The sequence below is a fragment of the Gossypium hirsutum genome, chromosome A03 (assembly GCF_007990345.1).
Source record: "Gossypium hirsutum isolate 1008001.06 chromosome A03, Gossypium_hirsutum_v2.1, whole genome shotgun sequence".
In the NCBI taxonomy this organism is placed as follows: domain Eukaryota; kingdom Viridiplantae; phylum Streptophyta; class Magnoliopsida; order Malvales; family Malvaceae; genus Gossypium; species Gossypium hirsutum.
Window position 1 is genome coordinate 107,857,450 of NC_053426.1, and position 10,395 is coordinate 107,867,844.

The 10,395-nt window shown below is 32.9% G+C and overlaps 1 long non-coding RNA gene across 1 annotated transcript; it reads left to right on the plus strand.

Moving 5' to 3' along the window:
* Positions 1-8,735: 8,735 nt before the first annotated feature.
* Positions 8,736-9,989, plus strand: LOC107886878 (uncharacterized). Its single transcript, XR_001680941.2, has 2 exons — positions 8,736-9,352; positions 9,615-9,989. It is a non-coding gene; the product is annotated as an uncharacterized lncRNA (long non-coding RNA).
* Positions 9,990-10,395: the final 406 nt, after the last annotated feature.

A 10,395-nucleotide genomic window follows, 5' to 3' on the forward strand; every position in this document is an offset into this window, starting at 1 on the left:
CAAAACTTATGAAGGAATACAAAAAATTAAAAGCATATAATTGAGAAAATACCAAAAATTAATTATAAAAATCATGCCTGATATAACATTAATTAAAAAACACTCGTAATAATTTCATCTATCGAAGTAATGATTTTTATTCTGATTTCTTGTGCCTAATATAATATTAATTTAAAAAGAAACACTCGTAATCAATTTATATAAATGTCGGCCTATTCCAACTTTAAATATAATATTAATATACTAATATATTTTCCATATAGAAAACTTAATTACCTAAATATTAATTTACCATATCAAATATTCATATTATTATTTTTATATAATTTATTCAAATTATAATTATGTGATAGAATAATTCTATGTTTTTGGTTAAATATGTATACTAGGGATTAAATTTTAAAAATAATATGAATTTTTGTAATCGTAAATTAATATTTAGGTAATCACAAATTTTTTTAAGACTAAAGTTATATTTAAATTGGGAAATGATAAACTATTATAAAAATAAAGTATGAATCTTAAGTAATATTATATTAGGCATGCTTTTAAAGAATTATTATGCATCTTTTCGCTTATGTTAGGTATGGGTTTTTAAAAAAGGAAATTAATATCAATCTTTAACTTTTAAAGTATATAATATAGACTATAATTAAAATGTCTTTTTAGATTATAATGTAGGCTATAATTAATATGGAAATTAATTTTCTTTTTTAATATGTTTTAAAATATAATTTTCTTAATTTTTTTGGGTAGGAAAAGAAAGAAATCATAACATTATTAAAAGATATGTCTATTAGATAATTAATGTATGATGGAGATTTTTTTTTAAATAATAATAGCTGAAACAAATTTAGTCCTTAGAAACAGAACCTTAAAAGATCGAAAAGTAAAATAGCATTTAAAAATATAAGAAAAATTGTAGAGAAATGAACTGACCATTCCCTCTTTTCAGCAAAACTTGAGCTCAATCAGCACTAGTCTCCTTGATAAGCATCATAAAACGTTAAAGAAAACTAGAAAAGAAATGGGAAAAACAAATTAACAATGATTCCCCAAAAACTTCGCATGCGCATCTGATCATCAAGGTGGGTCCATACATCAAGACCGGTCGCAACACAATTCAAGGCTAGCGACGATGCATCTTCTACCCAAAAAGCCTCCCTTTGCCTAAGCATCCCCTCCGATGCCATTGCATGTGCAATTTGGTTACCATTGCTGGTGATGAACACAAAACGACAGGAAATGAAGCTTTCCAAGAGTCTCTTCGCATCCCAGGTAAACGAGTTTATCTCTGATAAATCAATTTCCTATGAGTTTAGCTTCGAAATATCTGATAATGAGTCACTATCTATTATCACATGTGAGAAGCCTATGTCAATAGCAAACTGTAGCCACTTGCATCACCGCTACCGCCTCTGCCGTAAAGGTGGAACAAATACATTAGTTGTTTCTCCAACAAGAGCATAAAATTTGGCCCTTATCATCTCAGATAATCACACCTGAACATGAATGTTTGTTTCCAGGGACAAAACTTGCATCTACATTAACTTTGGCATACAATGATATTGGTGAAGACTAGAGGACCTTAGCCTGTGGTTTTGGATGCTTCATCTACGACACTATAACACTCAACTCAGCACAACACCCTTGGACAAAGGTGATGAGTTCCTCAACCCTTTGATTGGATCCTTCAATGTAACATTCATTTCTTGCAGTCTAAATTGCCCACATTGTTATTGCGATCTCAATTTTCTTTGCACCTGTATATTGTACATAAAGCCTTGATAGCTAGTTGACAAAGTCTAATTGCGATATACCTGATGGCCATTTAATTCCAAGTTTATCCCAAATTCCACATGTGAACACACAATCTCTACTTACATGATTTAACAATTTCGATATCAGAAAAAACAACAAAGACATAAGGCATCTGTAGCCACTCTCTTCATGAATAAATTATTTTTGTAGGGACATAATTACGCATAAACTTCCAAATTAAGATTTTTACCTTGGATGGATATTGTAATTGCCAAAGTTGTTTGTAAACATTGCACGTAGTCAAGTCTAAGATGGGGGGATTGATTAGCAAGCGATATCCACTTCGAACAATGTATAAGTCAAAATGTTCACCACTCCAAATCAGTTGGTCATCTTGTGAGTGCCATGGCAAAGGAATATTTGTGATGCAATTAACTTCATCTTTAGTAAAAATTGAAACTATAAGCTCCAAGTTCCATTGATTTGTACCTGGAATAATTAAATCCAAAATCAAATCAAGTCTGTCGAAACCATTTTTTTGAAAAACGGGATTTGACTTTTGAAAACACAAATTGGGAGTCGCCACCAATCCTTTTTGCCGAGGTGTGGTCGGGTCACCTCGAAAAAGCGGTTATTCTTAACAAACAGTTTCCTTTATTAAAACAATGGTTTTGGTCTATGAAATTCAGAAAACAGATTCGGAAGTTGGTTACATACGAGGAAGGATTAGCACCATTGATACGTCTAAAAATGGTACCTAGTTGATTAACTTATGCCTTAATATCGAAAATTGAAAATTTTAAAAGAGTTTTAAATACGACCCTACTTAGTAATAATGTTTTTCCTTAAAAATCGCTTAGATAAAGTAGAATGCATGTCAAAGACCGTCTCACATCAAGGTAAGATGTCATATCCAGTACGTTAGAACACAACACCTCAACTCTCGAATATAAGCTTGCCTTTTATTTTATTTAAAACTCATGTATTTTAAATTTAAAAGGATACTCGGTTATTTGGACCAAACGAAGAAATGAAACCCAATACGTTAGGGCACGATTTCTCGAATTTCCCAAATACGGAATATTGCCTTTATTTGAAAAATCCATTTTTTATGAGTTTGGGTAAAAAATGTAACGTGATTTTGAAATAAAATGTGAAATAAATTACAATGCAAATATGCATAATAGGATAATAAACATGACAATATAAAATAACAATAACAAGGGAAAAAATATGGGATATGAATAAAAAACGAATAAAATAACACGAGCCAAAAAGGAATAATATGTGGATGGATAAATGAATATTAATAAAAGTTTAATTTAGAAGATTTGCGAGTGAACAAATGAATGAATGAAATAAGAAACTACTAAGTAAAAGGTTTAAAATAAGGACAATAATAATAATGAAAAATAATAATACATTAATAAAAATAAAAAAATAAAACGTTAATAATGATATTAAAGATAAAAATAGAAAATAATAATGTATATATAAGGATGATGATAGTAGGTAGGTAATAATAAAAAAATAAGAATAGTAATAATAATCGTAGTAAATATAAAAAGAAAATATATAAGGTAATGAAAATAATACAGAATTAATTAATTTAATAATATGATAATAATAATAATAAAATAATACTAGCAATAATCATAAATATAATAGTAACGATAAAAATAATAATAACAAAAAAAATAGAAGATAATAATAATATATTAATAAACTTAATAATATGCTAATAAAAAAAATAATAATAAGTTAATAATGATAGTACTGATATAGGAAAAATAGTAATCATAATATATTAATAATAATAGTAGAAAATAATAATAAATATATAAAATAATAATAATGACGACAGTTATAATGAAAATGATCAATGATAAATAATATAATAGTAAATACGAAATTCAAATTAATTAATTGAATGGTAAAATAGAAAAAATAATCGAAAAAAGGACCAAATTGAATTGAAAACTGAAATTCTGGGGCTAAACCGAAATGAATAGAAGATAATAGGACCAAATTGAACACACGGGCATCAAGGAGGGACTAGAAGGGAAATAATTACCACCCTCCAAAACGCATAGCATCACTAGGGACTAACGCGTAACAGGAAGAAAATTACAAGGGCAAATTGCAAAACAAAAGAATAAAAAAAACTGAATTAAAAGAGGTAAAAATACGGAAGGGCCAAATGCGCAATTTGCCCATCCAAGCAAAACACGTGGATATTCCTTAGTGGGCCAGGTCCACAGGCAGGTAAGGGGAAAATCGGCGTCGTTTTGGCTTATGCGCACAGGCACCAAAACGGCGCCGTTTTATGCACTTATAAAATCCAAAATTTCCAAAAAAGGCCCATTTTCTCTCCTCTCTTCAAAAAACAAAGTTTCCCCCTAACCCTTTTCTCTCTATAGGCCTGCCTCGCCGGCTAAATCTCTGGCGTCGTCCTCCGTCGTCGTCGGCCGTAGTGCACGGCGGCCTAAGTTCCAAAAAGGTAAGTTTTTTTTTTATAAATATTTTGAAAAGTTCTTTTTAAAAAAAAGAAAATAAAGAAAAGTATGTTTATATTCGGGAAAAGAAAATAGAATAGGAAAAAAAAAAAGAAAAATACCCTTAAGTTCTTTGAACCTCGTTAATTTCTTCTTATTATCTGTTACTCGTATATGCTTGTTGTTTTTCTAGTTTGTGTGAATGTTTGAGTCTATTTTTGCCTTCAATCTCTGCTTTTCGTTTGTTTGTATTTAAAAAAAAACCTAATACATTATTATTCGCGGCCTTATATAGTCGAATTACAACTGAATATCTAGCCCTTTACAGGTGAGTGGGTGGACACGCTACTGAAGTGGCGTGGTGGAGCGGCGCACATCGCGGAGGAGTAGCATGCGGTGCGGGAGGGAGGCGTGCACCGTGCGACGGCTGAAACCCTTAGGTAGCTTAGGGTTTTTTTGTCTTATTTTCTGATTTAGGCTATTAGGGTTTGGGTTGTATTTGGGCCTAGGTTTGGTTTTAATTTTTAGTGGTTTGGGTTTTCGGTTTGCATTTGGTTTTCTTATTTTTGGTGATTTGGGCTCGGCAATTTTGGCCCATTACAGCTGCCCCTCTTTGCTCGTTATCGTGTAACAAGAATGGAGCAAAGACTTTGAAAGGGCCAAATTTGCCTGGACTTGCCAAGTGTTGACTTCTTTTGGCCATTCTTCTTCAAGTAGTCTCATTCTAACCCACTGCATTTCAATATACTCCAATGTAATTTCAAGGAGAAGAGACTTGTAGTTTTGATTTACTCCACTGGTACTGCAAGGAGATAAGAATCATTGTCTTCAGTCTGCTTCACTGCTACGCCAGAGAGATAAGGCTGGTGGCCTCAATCTACTCCATTGCTGCTTCATGGAGATAAGATTTGTCGTATTCGATCTACTTCACTGTTATTTCAGGAAAATAAGATCTACAACCTTCAGTCTACTCCACTGTTACTTCGGAGAGATAAGGCTGGTGGCTTAAATCTACTCCATTCCTGCTTCATGGAGAAAAGATTCGCCATCTTTGATCCGCTCCACTGCTACTTTAGGGATATAAAATCTATAATCTTTAGTCTGCTCCAATGCTGCTCAGGGAGATAAGGCTAGTGGCTTAAATCTACTATATTGCTGCTTCATGGAGATAAGATTCGCCGTCTTCGATCCGCTCCACTGCTACTTCAGGGAGATAAGATCTATAATCTTTAGTCTGCTCCACTGCTGCTCAGGGAGATAAGGCTAGTGGCTTAAATCTGCTTCCTTACTATCTCGGGAAGATAAGATTCGCTGTCTTTGATCTGCTCCACTATTGCTTAGAGAGATAAAATCTGTAATCTTCAGCCTTCTCCACTGCTGCTTAGTGAGATAAGGCTAGTGGCTTAAATCTGCTTCCTTACTACCTCGGGAAGATAAGATTCGTTGTCTTCAATCTGCTCCACTATTGCTTAGGGAGATAAGATCTGTAATCTTCAGCCTGCTCCACTGCTACTCAGGGAGATAAGGTTAGTGGATTAAATTTGCTTCCCTACTACCTCGGAAAGATAAGATTCGCCGCCTTCGATCTGCTCCACTACTGCTTAGGGAGATAAGATCTGTGAATTCACCGATGTTGCTACACCGTCCTCTTGGGGACATGTCCTGTAGACTTAGTTACATATTCCTATGTTTATGCCAAATGATTAGGATGTTATGATCAGAATGAATCAGATACTCCTAACCAAATGTGTTATGAATGATATGAATGCAGAAATGTCATGAGAATGATTCCTTTTTAAATGCTTAAGGTCACAGCTCGTTGTTCATCAGAGTTTTATCACTGACGTATTATGCTGCCTTCTTGCTCGACTGGTTTTTTTGACAGAAAACCCGCAAAAACAATCCATTTTGCTCAACTGGTTTGCCCCACTATAACTTCAGGATCCATTTCACTGTACCTCTGGGACCTAAGGACCCTTTTCTCTCTGTAGGCTAGTGTCACCGGCCAAATCTCTGGCGTCGTCCTTCGTCATCACTGGCGCTGTCGCCGGCCGCCGTGCAAAAAGGTAATTTTTTTAAATATTTTGAAAAGTTCTTTTTAAAAAAAAGAAAATAAAGAAAAGTATGTTTATATTCGGGAAAAGAAAATAGAATAGGAAAAAAAAAGAAAAATACCCTTAACATTCTTTGAACCTCGTTAATTTCTTCTTGCTATCTGTTACTCGTATATGCTTACTGTTTTTCTGGTTTGTGTGAATGTTTAAGTCTATTTTTGCCTTCAATCTCTGCTTTTCGTTTGTTTGTATTTAACAAAAAACCTAATACATTATTATTCGCGGCCTTATATAGCCGAATTACAACTAAATATCTGGCCCTTTGTAGGCGAGCGGGTGGACACGCTACTAACGTGACGTGGTGGAGCAGCGCACGTCGCGGAAGAGTAGCGTGCGGTGCGCGATGGAGGCGTGGGGCGTGCGGCGTACGGCGGCTGAAACCCTTAGGTAGCTTAGGGTTTTTTTGTCTTATTTTTTGATTTGGGCTATTAGGGTTCGGGTTGTATTTGAGCCTAGGTTTGGTTTTAATTTTTAGTGGTTTGGGTTTTTGGTTTGTATTTGGTTTTTTTATTTTTGGTAATTTGGGCCAGGCAATTTTAGCCCATTACAAAGTCCATCACTTCTCAGTGATTCCACCCTGCATAAAGGAACCTTAGGCAACCAAAAATCGTTCATTAACATAACTGACAAACTCGATCCAATTCTCCATTGTAAACCATATTCCAACAACCCTCTAGAGTACTAAATGCTACGCCATGTCTGAGACAGATTAGAACCAATTGATGCATTAAGAAACAATTTTGTTTTTTTAAATTAATTGATTCTAAATCTTTAATTATTTTTAATTAATTAATAACTATACACAACAATTTTATATATAGACAAATAATAAATTATTAGATATGTCACATAAAAATATTTCTTTATATTGAAACATCAAATCATTTTAGTATATATATTAGCTAAAGGGGAAGCGAGGGCCCTTATCTGGCACCCCTAACTTCATCCTTGATCTATCACTTGAAATGTGGAAACAAGCGGTGGAGCAGAACAATTTTTGTAAATACTTGCTGTCGAAACCATTTTTATTTTAGAAAACGGGGATTGACTTTAAAATGAGGTATGGAGTCGCCACCGACCTTTTTTGAGATGTAATCGGATCACCTTGAGGTTGATCATTTTAATAAAACATTTGATTTATTAAAATAATAATTTTAGGTCTACGAAAATTGAGAAAGAGGGTTCGGGAGTCGGTTACACTCGAGGAAGGGTTAGCACCCCCGTAACGCCCAAAATTGGTACCAATTGATTACTGAATGTCCTATCGTTGAAAATTTGGGAAAAAATTTAAAAAACGATTCTTTTAAAAATGTATGAACAATTCGAATTGGATTTTAAGATTCACTTGCTCCAAAGAAATAAAATACCACATCCAGCACGTTAGGACATGATACTTTAAAACTCCAAGAACTGAGATCACCTCATAATTTCCAAAACACGCAACGAATTCTTAGAAGGGTATTCCGTTATTTGGCCAAACGGAAAAATCAAAACCCAACACGTTAGGGCACAATTTCCCTAATTTCTAAACACGAAACATTGCCTTGATTTGTGAAATTTCAAATAAGCAATTACAAAAACCGAGTCAAAGTATACTTGCTTGATTTGTTTGAAATAAAGGACAATCGATATTAAGCAGATATGGGAATTATAATCACGATGCAACAATAAAAATATAATTATATATAAAACAATATAATATGGAGGAAAAAAAGCTCATAATACATAAGACCATATGAAAACTAGGAACCTTCGCAAAACAATTCAAAAACCCGTATGAAAAATATACCAAGGAGTTACACATGTTAAAATTCGACATAACTTATATGTATATAAAAACTGATAATATATAAATAACTATTAAAACATATAATATACAAGAATGGATTCGAAATAAATAGTGTATAACATAATTTCAAGTAAAACAAATTGATGTGATTAATGATGCATGTAAGAAAATAAAAATAAAAAAATAAAAAAAATAATACATATACAAAGATACTAAAATATTCGAAATGAATAAAATATACAATTTAAAATAAGATCCTAAAAAGAAAACCAAATTATACATAAATAAATTTTAAAGAAAATATATACGTAATAAATTTAAAAGAAAATATTTACATAAAATATTATGAAAACAATAATGTATATAGAATGGAGCTAATTTTATCCAAAAAGAAAAAAAAGAAAAAAAAATATATATTGTATAATAATAATATATAAAAAGTATTTTAACTATATACTATACGAGAATTTAAAATGATACTACATAAAATAGAATTTTAAAATAATAATTTACAATTTGAACAAATAAAAAATAAGGTAAAATTATTAAAGCAGCCCAAAATGTATGTTTAAATAATATATTTTTTTTAAAAAAAGTTGAATGCTAAATAAATTAAAGGAGTAATGAATTATACATGTTGAAATGGAAATAAGCTCAATTGAAATAAAACTAAACTAAATGGGACAATGAATAAGTAAAATAAGCCATTAAAACCAAAATCAGGACCCAAATGTAGCGCGCGTAAATTTGCAAGGACTGAAAAGTAAATAAACCATGCCCCAAAACAATTCCTTTCAGCGCGGACTGAAATGAATGGACGCCCAAATTCCTGGGACAATTTAAAAGAACAAAAAATATAAACAAGCATCAATTACAAGCCAACGCAAGAGGGGAGGGACCAAACGCGAAATTAACCATTTAAAGAAATTAGGCGCATAGACCAAGTCAAAAGGGTGTCTGTTCCTTCCCCCAATGCTAGTCTCTTTTATTACTTTAATTTAAAGCCTATTTCAAAACTTTTTGCTTAAAAACATTTCAATTCTTGTTTGTTTTTTCTTAAAAAAAACTTTTGAGATACTCTCAACTCACGCCTCCTCTTCTCCCCTTTTCAGCCGGCACCGATCCCGTCAAAGATCTATCGTGCCATGGCCACTGATGAAGGCCCGATTCTGGCGACGGGCTCACGATAATCGGTACTTCCCTTCCTTTACTTCTTGAATTTCGTATATAAAAAGAATGAAATAAAAAAAAAACCGAAAGAAAATCAAAGATAGAAAAATAATCACCTTCAAAAGATCTTGTTTGAATCAATTTTGTTTGCGTGCTTTTTCGTACTCAATCCGTATTCAATTTCTCTAAAAAAAAAGAGTCAAAAAAAAGAACCCTTTACAATCAAAATTCAGAGGCTTTATACCCCAAAACAAGCAGTTTTTGGCCATTTTGCTCATGCTGCAGGTCGTGAAAACATGGGGGCGGAGAACATAGACGTGGGGCGAGCAATGCGTGAGTCGGGGGTCGTGCGTGGTGCGTGGAGGCTGTTGGTGGCCATTGCTACGGCGCGAAATAGATGGAAACCCTCAAGTTTTCGAATTTGGGCCTAGCGTTGTTGGGCCATTTGTAACTTGGCTTGTATTTTGGGCTGTTTTATGTAATTGGGTATTTGTGCTTATTTGTAAATGGACTCATTTGATGATTTGTATTAATTTTGGTTTTTTGTATGTGTAATCTGGGCCAAAATTGGGTCTTACAGCTGCCCCTCTTTGCCCGTTGTTGTGTAATGAGAACGGAGTAAAGACCCTAAAAGGATCAATTTTGCCCGGTCTTGCCAAATCTTCGACTGTTCTTCTTCAAGTAGTCTTGTAACACTCTCTAATCCCAAACCGTTGCCTGAATAGGGTTACGAGGCGTTACCGAACATATTGGTTAATTTACAAACAATTCATGAATAAACAAAAAATATATTAAAATTAAATCATTAAGTCTCTTTTATGAACCTTTGAGACCTAAATCACGTATTATAAATAAATAGGGACTTATTCAAGTACTCCGAAAATTTTTCGTAATATAATAATTATTATTATTATTTTAAAAAAAATCAATATAACCCATTTAGAAACATCTGACTTTCCCTGCAATTTCAAATTTGCAACCAATTCAACATAACAACAACTCAACAAATACAATCTTCATCCAAATCACATTCGTTTCATAACAGTATCACTAATCCTTATTTTAT